Source organism: Nomia melanderi, chromosome 9 (genome assembly GCF_051020985.1).
Source record: "Nomia melanderi isolate GNS246 chromosome 9, iyNomMela1, whole genome shotgun sequence".
Lineage (NCBI taxonomy): Eukaryota > Metazoa > Arthropoda > Insecta > Hymenoptera > Halictidae > Nomia > Nomia melanderi.
Genome location: NC_135007.1, coordinates 7,093,413 through 7,107,099, shown reverse-complemented (window position 1 = coordinate 7,107,099; position 13,687 = coordinate 7,093,413). Strand labels below are relative to the sequence as shown.

The 13,687-nt window shown below is 39.4% G+C and overlaps 1 protein-coding gene across 19 annotated transcripts in view; it reads left to right on the top strand.

The window, feature by feature from the left end:
* The window catches only part of LOC116427791 (uncharacterized), a 97,554-nt gene that overhangs the window by 7,366 nt on the left and 76,501 nt on the right, over nucleotides 1–13,687 (top strand). The window lies entirely within an intron of this gene.

Genomic DNA, 13,687 nt, shown 5'->3' with positions numbered 1-13,687 from the left:
GCCATGGTTGCCATCTGAAATCGTTTTGGAAGTGGTTTTATAGGCGTACTCGAAAAAAATTGCAGTAGTATCAGTCCTTCAAATAGTAATAAGCATTTAATTACACAGTATTTTATGCAATTTAAATAATCTATGAACACACTAAAAATATATAGTTACAGGTTTTAGAATCGATGAAGAATTAAATTTTTCTTTAAATTATTGCATACATATCGTACATCTATCTAACTAAAATAAAAAAGTAGTGTATCAGTTTAGGGGATGATTAAAGGATCATACATGTTTGAATTTTCAACAAACGCAGCAAATTAGCATATTTTTAGAAATCGATTCGCAAAAATTATAATTGCCCGCCATTTATGACAAAAATATTGTTATACATTGTTAACATTTTTTGTTGTTTCGTTTACTAATTCATTTGTATACTTCGATACGTAAATAAGAAACGGTTCACCAACCTCGATAATCGGTTATTAAACGTTCGAAGAAATTTAAGAAGCGACCGAGCGAAACGTCTTCAGAACTTAAATCCCAATTATTGCGTAATCGTATTTACCGGCTTTAAAGGAGAAATGAAGTTTAAGTAGCGAGTTAACATTTGCACGAGCCTAGTGTACTGGACATAACGGCCTGGTCGTTCCCTTCGAGTGATTTAAGACGCAGATTTGAGTGCGCGTCTCGTTCGCGTGCAAATTAATGTATACTTTTCTCACTCGTTATCGAATTTCGTGGCGCTTGACATTCAATTTTGTCCCGCCGAAGGATAAAGAGCGTAATAGCCCTGCAGCCGCTAGCCACGATGAATGTGGGTCACCGATGTTTTATTTCGTGCGACATGTAATTATGTCTCGTTGCTTCTGACATCCAGCACCGTGAAAGCTGTAACATGTTTCTTGCGTAGGAATGTATTACATCGAATCATTTCATAACTTTTTACGTGTGCTCAATCGCGCGAACACTCCAGTGCGTATATTTCATTGCGACAGCAAAAGGATTATCGAAGAGTTGACTTAATTTAATCGGCTCACCAATTTATTTCTCGGTGTTTTCAATCAACCGTTCAGTTGATAAATGGATTGCCAAATCTCTAAAATGTGCAGAGCAAAACGTTCGATCGATAACGGTACAATTATCGTTTTATTTGAAACGTAATAAAGTAGTGGATAATAAATCGAATCAATTTGTATTGATCTTAATGAAATGATCTACATACAAGCATCATCGATTAGCATTAATAATATTTGAATTTAGTAACGTTGTAGGTATACGATGATTTGTATTTAAATTCGTGCAAGCCGAAAACAATGCGAAAGATTTTTATGAATGACCTCATGCGCGTATTGTCTGTTAATACGTGATTCACGAAAGCAGACGCGTAAGGATGAGTCGGTGTTACATGCGATTGCTTACAATGCGATGCTATGCAACACGAGCCCACACTTGTCAGGAGTACACGCGTTTCTTATGTTACCTACCATCCGGTTCTTAAAACTGATTAGGAAACACGTAGCATAATTGGTATGATCGTTCATAATGGAGCAGAGTTTACAGTTCGAGGTTAGATAGATACCTTTGAAATCAAAGTTCCAAGAAATACAATGTTCTTTCATGAAAAATGTGTGATGTGCTCTTTATAATTGGCATGTGTATCTGTACAATTAGCTTTCCATAAATGCATCAGATATTCCCTGTAACTAAAAGATCGATCCCAAGAACACTCTTGCCATTGATAACTGTTGTTGTTAAAATGTTTTATTTATTTAAATATTTAAACACAAAATTCAAACTGAAAATAAGGAAAACCAAAGAAATAAATAAACAATAAAATTTTTCACTAATCCATGTCCACTGACACAGAATTTTGTATCTGCAATAAATACCATCGGTAATTAAACGTTAGTAGGCGAGGGTCGTCGTCCTCAAGCTACAGACTTCTTATTACCTAATTGTCCTCGTTTGAACTAAAAATTATGGAACATTGATTCTTAAGAAGAATCCGCGTTGTTACAAACGAAATATTGCAGTTATTAATACCAATTCCACGCATGCGTAAGGTCTGCGCAGCATCGCGTGTTAATGACGCATGACGATCATTGCATTCCGATGCATAAAACCGGCGTATGCATGGCGCGCAGCGCTCACAATGTTTCCTACGTGTCTCTGTAATCTTGACACACATCTCTATTAACCATACAGACCGGCAGCATTTCATTTTCGAACAAGTTCTCGCAACGAATCTATTTTCCGTCCTTGATCGTGCAGAGATAATTAACCTGTCCAGCGGAACGCGTTTCCCATGGCGGCCAGGAAGTCGCCGACGCCGCAAGGGGGACACGATCCGTGAGTTGTGCAAACGTACGAAGTTCTTCGCTAAGAACTGGTCAACTACGAACGACTCCGCGCGGACAATTTTTACTGATGGGTTTGCGTGTGATCTATTTAGTTCAAAAGCACCCTAGAGAAAAATTTCCCGTGGCTAGAAAAATCGGGGATTAAGTCCTTGAAACTCTGATCACACGGAAATTAATGGCTCTCGGCACTTATCTCGTGCGTGTATTGATTTGTACTCTGAAGTCTGAGGGTTGCTCTTTAACGTCTTGGCACTCGAATGAACCGCAATAACTCTAGTTGATTATTTATTGCATGGCACTAACTAACAGTAGATCTAGCTCATCCATTTAGTTAAAGACTGCAAAAGTTCATTGCGGCTAGAAGAGTTAGCTCTTTAAAGCTAGAATTTTGATTTTATGAGAGTTAGTGCGTTTAAGTATCCTTTCCTGAGTACCACTTGGTAGTCACTTGAATCGTGCCCTAAAACCTGGAAGTTATAGGTTACCATCCTGATATTTCAATCTGCAATTTTAGGTCCTATTTGCTTTCTGGCAAGGGCTTCAGATAATTCGGTTACGTTGAAGCTGTCCCAGAGAAGAATTCTAGAAGAATTCGAGAGTAGACATCAAGTCTCTTGGCCCTGCCATCTTGATTTTACGAGGGTTGCTGGGTCTAAATACCGTTCTCTAAGTAGCACTCTTCGTGGTGCGTCGAACCACACCCTAAAATCTGTAGGTTATAGCTTAACGTCTCGGTACTTCAGTGAATCCTACTTGCTCACAATAAAAAAACACCAGGCGCTCTTTAACCCTTCACAAGAGAAAATCCCCGAGACAGGGAAAAATTCTGTATATCTATATTTCCGAAAGATTCAGGTAAAATTACAAACACATTTTGAATTTTTCTACATTCACCAATTCCTAAGATATTCAATGAAATAAATTTGTCAACTCTAACTTAACAGCTCTTCTAACCTGGTCTTCAACTAGATAATCTCCTTTATAACTGCCCCATTTAATGATGTGTCGAATAGTACCCTAACATCCGAGGTCTCCTGCACAATAAAAACTTGCAGTACTCATAAATTTCCATTCAAATTCACTGGTATTAAAAACTTGTACTTCATTATTTAGGTGGTTATTTGCGTTAAAGACCCTCAATGAACTGCTGCAAGCCTGATTGCTCATGTATAAAAAACGCTCGGTTTAAACGACTCCGGGAACAGACTCGTTGGAGCCCTGAAAGAGGACAAGTGAACGCGTGTGTTTCGCGGGTTCGTTAAATTAGTCGGGGCGGTTCGTTTATCCAACGGTGTATGCCTAATCGGATTCACGGAGTACCAGCGGCGGCTTTTTCGTTTTCTGTTTGTCGATTCCCAGCCGCATGGAACTGGGTTGCGAAACCGCATAAAGAGACGCGTGAACGCAGGCGCACATGCGATGCCTCGTCTCGTCCGCATACTGAAGCTCTTTCCGTGGGGTGTGAAGGTGGACTGAAAATAAATGCTTTCGTCTCGGCGAGTTATCGCAACACCGCTCGGAGCTTGAACAGGACACGTAAGGCTCCGTTTACATCGCTCGAACGTGTTACATGCACGTGCGTGGACGGATACGTTTCCGATTCGGGGAGAAAATAAAAAGTGGCGTTTCCATCTTCTCCGCGATGTATTATTCATCCCCACGGGACTTTATTAAGGAAAGTTTCTGAAGCCGGGAGCGTCCTTTTTTTCTGTTCCCGACGCATTTGTGTTTCCAATTATTAGCATGATAGAAGCCAGGGTAAATTTCGAACGACTCTGTACGGTTTGTGGAATGGTTTCTTATTTCGCGGAAAGTATTCGATATACTATTTTTAAGAGTAGTTTGAAATGATATCGATCCAAAAGAATCTAAGCCTGCTTAGTATGAATCAGAAGAAAACTCAATAATGAAATTTCTCTAATGGTCTTATAATCGAGCAGTATGGCAAAACGAAAAAATGTGCCTATCGCGGTAAAATATAATTATTCTGTAAAGGAATTCGATGAAGAATGTTATCACGCACATGAATGACCCGTGATTGACCCAGTTCGGCGGCGTATAATGAAATACTTTCGTGATTAAAAGCTTTGTAGGTGGCTAGCGTTGTTCGCCGTGTGCAACAATCAACTGTGATGTGTCACGAGCATGGACTAATTTAATTATTAAATCGTGGCGGCCCCGATACGCCGGGCGTCTTCTTGAAGTAGCCGTTTAATAGAGGCTGCTCCAATGAAGCGTGACACTCTCCACCCGTTCATGCGACGCTCCTCCGCGTACACAACCCTAAACGCATGATCAAAAAGTGGTCGTTGCCGGGTTTGAAGGGGTCCCCCGGTCGGTTTTTTTTGCAGTACTCAATACTTCCTCCTTTCGTTTCTTTTTTATGTCGCGCTTATTCGACCCCGTAACCCGTACTGTCACCCTTCTACCGACCCTCTCCCGTCGCTAAACTAGGGTTCATGACACCCCAGCGTCATTTAATTTGGTCTCGAGAGCCGACAGAAGTGAGCCACTCGTCGTAACTGTATTTCCTCGAACGATTTTCGAATCCTCCCGCGTCTCCGGCGTTTTTCTCCTTCGCAATTATGAAACTTGAGATTTATTTTCGTCATAAAACGCGAGAAATATCTCGCCCCCGCGAATCCCTGAACATCGAGCTCGGAAAGAAGGTTCCAATTATATCGCCGATGGAAAGGATTTCATCGAGGACTCGTACGAACAGTGAAACTTATTTCTATACGTGCTGAACGTAGATGGCAGTGTTTTATTGCGGAGGGGGTATAGTCGATTGGAGATCATTCGATGATAATTGAAACAATACCTATACATGCTATTCAAGAATGCACCAAAGGAATAAAATCCAATGATGAAACACGTTAATGGTAATGAAGATCAAAGTAGGAATGTCACGAAGTTAAACATTCTTCTATTTTTTTCCGCGAGGCACGATCGAGAAATTTATGCAAATAATATTCATTCTGTTCGCTTCTTTCGTCGATAGCAGGGAAGTTTTACTATCGCCGATATACGAATGATTTTTATTCTAGACGCGTCAGTCGGTTGATCAAATTCACCGAAGTATAAAGAAAGTGGAACGCTCGGGAAGGATGCGGATCTTGGCTTAAATGCAATATGAAAAGCGCTGTCCTGAATTTCTCGGTATTTTTGCAATGGATGTTCCCTTTCAGAACACGAAGAAGTTTAATACCAGTGTTATAGGCGTAATGACAGATATTGGTTTTGCGTACAGCTGTAATGATGATCTTATAGTGAATTCAAGATAAATTTAATCGCATAACAAGGGATTATGGGTTCACACATTTTGACGGTGGAAAATGTATTCCAGATATATTATGTCCATCTTTATTTTACGTTGTATAATCAATTTTTTAGTCGTAAAGTAGAATTACGAAATCGTCGAATCGCAAGGAATTATAAATTAGAAATATGTACAGAAGAAAACGCTAGAGATTTTTCGCAGCGGTGAAAAGGGAGTAATGTATTATTATTAAAAATTGATTTTCCCAATAAAGACGTTTCGTGGCATTTCCCATTATTCCTTTCACTGTGCATTCTTCCTCGCATTTCCCAGTGTTTTCAACATTGCTAAGCGAACTTTCTTGTCGCAAAGTTATCGAGGATTGAGCAAGGAACATCATTTTTATGCAACACAACAGAAGCTGTCGCCACGTCACTCCCACATTATTGCCTCCCGCCGGTGACATTTAATTAAATAGAATACACGACGTCGCGGATATGTTTGTTTATGGTGCCAATTGACGTTTTTCTCCACGCGTTTAATGACGCAAAAATGACGACAGTAGATATGTTTTCGAAGCCGTGTGATTGATCGCGGTAACCGTTGCTTTCAGTATCTTCATTGAACGTTCACCGTCGATTTGTCAATGGCAAGTATCCCCGCCTATTTGTCAATGGCAGGTTGGATGCAGCAGTCGTTTCGGAGATAAAAGTCTACGCGGAAAAAACAAAGAGAAAACTGTTTGATAAAATGCATCATGGACGCTCCAATTCCTCGTTCTGTATTAGAGCGGATGACGTTTTTCTTCCAATTCGTACGTCACGAGCAACGTTATTCTGGTCCATTTCCTTCCCTCAAATGATTCGACGATAACACCAATCGGACTAACAATCGCACTCCTTTCATTAATCCGAAACAAAGCGTTTGATTTTCCACGTATTTATAACGGATTAGTCTGTTCAATAACCCGGATTGATTGGCGCAGGTAAGGTTATACCTCGCCTAGTACAATACCCCGCATCGATTATCGAGTAGAACTTTAGATTAGTTATTTTTCTTCATGGTGGGCGTGTTTAATGAAGATTATCGGGATAATGCATTAACCCTCGCCATTAGAGCACGAAGAGAATTTCAAAATCGATCGAATCGAGCAATAAAAAAGTCCGATAGCCCTTCATTCTGATCTACATTTCCTTTCAGATAACTTGCGTTCGCGCGAGTTCTGGCAAAAACGCGACGTGGCATTTGCGAAATTGCATAATACGGTGTGTTGCCTCAGAAAATAATCTTTCCCAGCAATGAGCGCGGACGCTGAAACATAATATCGATCCACGGATAGATGTAGACCGTATAATCTGCTAATCTATTGTTATGCGAAACTCCGAGCATGTTTATTGTATTGGGCAACGGAGCCGGCCCGACAATCCGATTCTCGAATTTCAGGTATCCGTTACTTTCTCGCGTCGCGTCGTGACGTTTACCCGGCCATTTGAAAAGCGCGCAAACAATACCACGGGATCGCCGGTCAGCATTTTTATTAAAAGTTATGAACCTTTCAAACAGATTCACGTCAAAATGAAACAGGCATTTCGCTCGGCGTTCCCACGGGTTTTCATAATGCGCCCGCCTTCTCCGAGCCTTTAGCGAGGGACTGCGCGTTTATGAGACATTCAAAACCGAATCTGTCAAAGCTAATTCAAAAACACGTGCACGACGAAACGAGCTCTGCCCTCCGCTTTCATTCCCAGCCCTACGGGGAAGGAATATTTTTATTTGCGTGTGTTTCATTCGAAGCGTGATCATCACTATCTCCGTAAAGCGTGACAACGCGTCGCGTTTACGAAAAGGATCGCGTGTCCTGCGGCTGAAGTCATAACCGGGGTTCATTCCATACGAGGAAATGAGTAAACAGTTTGAAATGAAATTTTTTTATTCGAGGCCCCCGTTTCGAAAAAATCAAGACTGAATGTGTTTAGTGCAGATTTGCTAACTTTAATAAATGCAGGTGTTATAATTGACAGAAAATTATTCTGCTTAAAAATATTACTCAAATATATGGCACAGAATTTTTTCATTTGATTCCTCGTTTTGGAGAAAATTGGATTGTTTTGTCAAGGACAGCCACTTTAGTTAACTGCCGACAGATCTTGCTCGGACTTGATTTTTTCGGAAACAAGATCTCAGACATATATTTTATTATGCTTTTGGTTTATTGTTCGATGTGGAATTGTTTTCCGATGCATTAGTTACGGAACCCACCGTATGAACGTATTTACTCAGGAAGTATTCTCAGAGAAGAACTCAATATACAGGATTCGACGACGGAAAATGTGCAATCAAAAAAGAATTCATTCGTCGTAACAAAAATTCAGATAACGTTGGCTGGAAATGCTTATTTCAGTTTCAATTGAATGAAACGTACAGGGGAGTGCCTTAACGTTCATTTACATATTTCCGATTATACAAAAGTAATCCAGGAAAATTTCCATATGAATTCGGAATCAGCAGATAACTATTTCATTCATTAATTTGTTTTCTCACCATTGAAAAAATATTTTGCATACAATTTCTTTCTTGATCAGAACCGAATCAGTTCATGATCGATTCATCGATTCCCAACAAACAGAAGAATAGTAAAATAACTAAATAAATAGTAATAGTAAAATCAAAGTACCAAATAATTCTCCATCAAATTGTCATTAAAGACTTCTACGACAGTCCTAATATAAGAATATCATCCAAAATCATGTTCATTCAATTTTTTAGAAAATTAGAAATTTGAATTGAATATCCTTTCAACTACCCTTAACCCTATCATCTCGAATGGTACACATAGGCGTGAACATTTTAAATTGCCGAAAAGTTAGAAAATGCCTTAAACGTAAAGGAAAATTGTATCACACAGGGATCTGTGCTTATGGCTGACAGCTTAACCCGTTAAGTGCTGAATTTAGTTTCAATAATCTTTTATTGTGCGCGCAATAAAATCAAATAATGAAGTGTATACTTGTCAAATACAGGTCAAACGCACTTATAATATATTCCAATGACAAAATAAGGTGAAACGAAGAAGAATCACATGTTTGTCACGAAAACTAAATAATCTATCGTTGAAAAAGTTAGCACCATTTAAAGTTTTAAGATATACATTTGCCAAACGTTGTTAACTGGTTAAGTACCAATTAGCTGTCAATACATGTGTTTTGGTTGATTAGTGCGCAGCCGTAAGTATTTTTTCACAAAATTCGTCAGTTATTCTAGCAACATTTCAGGAACATTTCCTATCGTGGTCAGCTTAACCGTAGTCTATCCACGGGTCTGGTCTATTAACTGTGGTATTAATGATAGGAAGAACGTTAATTAAGCCACGGTGTCGATGGCGATTGAACGATAGGCGAACGACGCGGCGTGATAAGGGGGTTCGTGGATGTGGAAGGACGCGAAGAAAGAGGTAAGCGGAACGACAGGAATAGGGGGCGGTTTGCTGCAATAGCGCTGCCGCGTTCATATCGACCCAAACCTCCAGGCTCCATCTTGCTTGTCCCACATACACCTATGTAGTGTGCGTATACATACATGTATGTATATACACACGTATATACGGTTCGCCTATTACTCGCTCCGGTACATATAAAACGCGGACTCAGCCTCTCCGTTCTCTGTCGGTGTTTTCCTCCTCTTTCGTTACGGTTTTTCTTGCCTTTATTCCACGTGTCCTATTATCTCTCCCCGTTCGGTGTACCGCCGACGCGACGCGCCACGCCGGGAAGTGTCTCGTTGCAACCGTCTGGAATCGACATACAATACACCGATTTCTAACGCCCGTCTGATGCCTGCAAACACGGTGCCCCGAGAATACATTACACTTCCGACTTTCTAAGTATCTCTTGTGGTGCGCCGAGAAACCCTAGATTCAGCGGACAGGCGAAATCGTTTTTTCATTTCTTTCCCACCTGACCGTGCTGTTACGTGCTCCAGGAAAGACGGGCTGTAGTACTCGGCAATGACGGAAATCGATGCGGATATGATAAATTTACGCTTAAATTGGAATCTGTTGTTAAAATGACAATAGATGATTTTTATGTTTGTGAAAAGGAGTAGAATTGTGGTAGATAACTCAGGGCAACAATAGCATTGTTTGTTTTAGCCTAATCGTTTTTGTAGCTCTGGTGACTCAAATCTTGTGAGTGCTCTAATCATTAGATGGTTTGATTAAATTAGTCGATGAATCTCTTCTTATAGTCAGTGCTGTATCATTCGATTTCTTCTTTAACTGTACAATGGTTTTTGGTTTTTGTGGGTGGTCACGTTTGTGATGTAGTAGGGAGTGTCGAGCATTAGTCTGAGTGAAATACGATAAATGGAAATTCTTTGTAAAAGTAACGGAAGGACGAGAGAGGAGAGGAGAGAGGAATTGGAACGAATTGAAACGCGAGGATGGTTGTATTCGAATGCTTTTTTTGACCCTTCGATTGGTGTGACACGGTGTTATGTAACAGGAAGGACGATAACCCGTCAATCGATACTTTTGTTGATACGTTTCTAGCGGCGAGTGACAAGTAAAAACGTTGCGAATGTACACACTATTATCCGTGGATCGGCCTGATTGTAAATAGATGCTTTGACACGTTGACTGACGCGGCGGTCACCGATAACCGCTGCTTCCAGAGTAATTGAAAATCATTCAAATGCGATGAATGCTATTGAAAACACATTTTTTAGTCATTTGAGTATAAATATGATAGTATACAATATAAATTGTATTATTTAATAAATTATGATTTTTATAAATCATATTTATTGCTGCTATGAATACAATAAATATTGCATAACGCTCCATTCAATCATTTAAGGGTCGAAAAGAATTGCAATGAGTTATATCGAATAGAAGTTTTTTGTTCAAATGAAATTTATATGACAACCAACGTGTTAAACTACTTTTGCGATGACGAGTAATATTACCGCGGTGAGAAACCTAGAATAATCAATTAACTGTGAAAGTTGAAAATCCTGAAAGCTATTATGAAAGGTAATAAGTGAAAATTACCATACTTTCTTCTAAAAATAAATTAATTAATGTAACGAGCAGACGTAATATATGGAGCACTGAATAAATTAACAATTTCAACAGAATTTAATAATCTCTCTTCTCTTTAATCCTCGCATTTAAATTAAATTTACGCTTCGTGAAACGCACGAAAAGAAATTTACTTTAAATATTCACTGGAAAACTTCTACAGGGTTGCGGCTCTATTTCCGATTCAACTAATACACCATCCATACCATGAAAGGCACCCTGAAGTTCAAGATTAACGTGCAATCTACAGTTTAATCGAAACAATTAAGTATTTTTTACGAGCTGAATCAATCCACTTAAATAATTTTCAGGTCAAGGGGATGCAACGCAAACGTGTCAGCGCGGCGATCCGCGCCGTGTCGTTAAAATCTCGTCGGATCCTAAAGTTAGGGTCACGCAGCGCACGCGTAGCGTTATGAACGAGGCATAGACGATGCCATCGATCACGTCATAATTGATCCTGACACGGTAAACCGGAAACGAAATTTAACAAGACAAATGGCAACGGTTATTCTGGCGTTCGGACGTGCCGGTATTATTCAACCCCTTGCGACCGGTAAGAACGGAATAGTAAAGACTCGCGACTGGCTGATGCAATGATTAACGGAACACTTTACTTTGATAAATCCCCTCGTACGGCCATTGTAAATGTGCCAGCGAGATGGATATATTGTTTACAAGTACGGGATTATATCTACTTTCAAACTGAACCTTCGGCGAGAGGAGCTTTGAAGTTCTTAACGCCGGACCGGAGCTAAATCGTTCTTCTGCTCATCAATTTTATACGCTGCTATTTACTTAGCCTACTTTCGCTGGGGAAAAAAACGGGGCGGGGAAGGGAAGGATAAAGTGCTGCCGACTTATTTATGCATTCTACCCCAACGATTTGATTCGTATCCCCGCTTTTGTTTCTCGCGAGTTTTCATCGAGTTATTCTGTGCAATATATTTTCGCGGCATTGAGCTGGGAAGTAAAGCTAATGGAAGGGAAAATGTTATAAGATCTCCGTTTGATACCGTATTAAATTGTAACAGTCGCGAGGACGAAAATGGGGTAATTAATTTAGAGGTAGTAGCAACGCGATTTAGAGAGGAAAATATTTTCCAATTAGGTAGTAAGGATATCGGAAAATCAATGAAAAATTACTGACCGTGATGTTTTTATGGAATAATCATTTCATTCTGCTTTTAACTATTAGTGCTCTGTTATTAGGAAATATCAATCTTTGTTGAAAAAATCTGAGTACGATCGATAGTCGTTAAATGTATGCGATGATTAGGGTTTCCCGGAAATTATTAAATTACCTTGGCTGATAAGCAAAATTATTTTGCAATGCACAGAAGGTGACGTCTGGGAGGCTCGATTCGACAAATTCTGAAATATCCACGGTTCGTTTCGGGCGCATGCGCGACGAGCACGACCTCGACCCTTTCAGCCGCGCTCTTCATTGGTCCCCCTCGGTCAAAGATGGAGCTCTTCTGTTCTCGTTTCCTCCGGCGTGTCGACCATACATTTAATTAAGCTCCAATGAAAAGGACGTGTTGGCGGCGATGAAGAGATTACGTTACCGGCTAAAGTAAACGGACATATATTCCGAGTCCAGAAACAAACAGATCCTCGCGCGGCGAAAGGTGCTCCATTGTCGCGGAAAAGGTGCGGCCGGCCGGGTAACGGGGTCAAAAGTGCCCTTAAACCAAATTGGATTCGCGATAGGCTATCGATAAAATTTTCTGCAGGTTACCAGGGGAGATGGTTTTGTAGTAAGTTTTAACCGAGAGAAGGTAGCGACAGAAGAGACGCCGAGTTATTTAGTGCGCGCAAATTTTGAAACAATATTTGGTACGTTGCAGTCACCAGTTTAATTGTAATTGCGAGGAATAAAAAAATGTTGAGGGATGCTTATAATAGGATCTTATGAATAGTAGTAACCTTGTTGGTTTTGTCATAATTATTATCTTCGGTTATTGCTCACGTATTTAGTAAGGGATGAAATAGCAGGGAAAATTAAAAAGTAATGGGTATATTAAATTTTTGTGGTTTACTTCACGACCTTTTGACAAAATTAAGAATTTAATATCTTGAGTAAGAAAAGAATGTATCATAACGCTGCTAATAAATTTAGTTATTAGCGAATTAAAAAAATGTTAAAAGAATATTTTTTCCAATCTTGAGTATTTTTATGTCAGAGAAAATTGACTTAATTAAGGTTCATATCCCAGTACTGGGAATTGAAAGAGTTTCGCGGGGGTGGCGGTTTATGACGGCATTGTTCCACGAATTGGGAGGTGCCAGCAGTGCATCGAAACCGATGCACCTGGTAATTACTATTCGCTCATTGCGACGCTTTTAGAACAATATACTGACTTTTCCGATTATTAGCATTCGCTTATAAAATAATAGTAGCCGTTACTTGCGATTCACGTCTATTACTCGATAATAATTTCAAACAATAGTTCAGGATTCTTTATATATAATAAATAGCCAATGAAGATCATTCAACAATACTGTCAGTATTGCAATTTTTCATTACATTATATTGGTTAAAAATATAAACTGTTACATAAATGATGTACCTCGTAGTAATCAGCTTTATATACTATAGAACCATTATATAATGTCCTCCAGTGTAATATAATGATATAACAGGTTCAGGGTTCAATTGTTTGACATCAGCATCCCATCGACCTCATAACTCAACATTCCTTCACACTACGAAGCAGAAAATCGTTATTTTGCAACTCGATAGCGCGCTATTATACTTCGTTAACTAATCGTAAACCTCCAGAGGACGACCTGATCCGTTTAATGGGATTATTTTATGCATTATGGTAATCCCATATTATGCGTAATAATAGCGAGTAAGTGTTCAAAGAATTGTATTTATTCATAAATTCTTGCAATCTTTCAGCATCTGGTATATCATTTTATAAAATATTTAACCATTTCGTTACTATTTCCGTTTCAAATTTTGTCATTCTTGCCTTTAAAAAAATACATAAA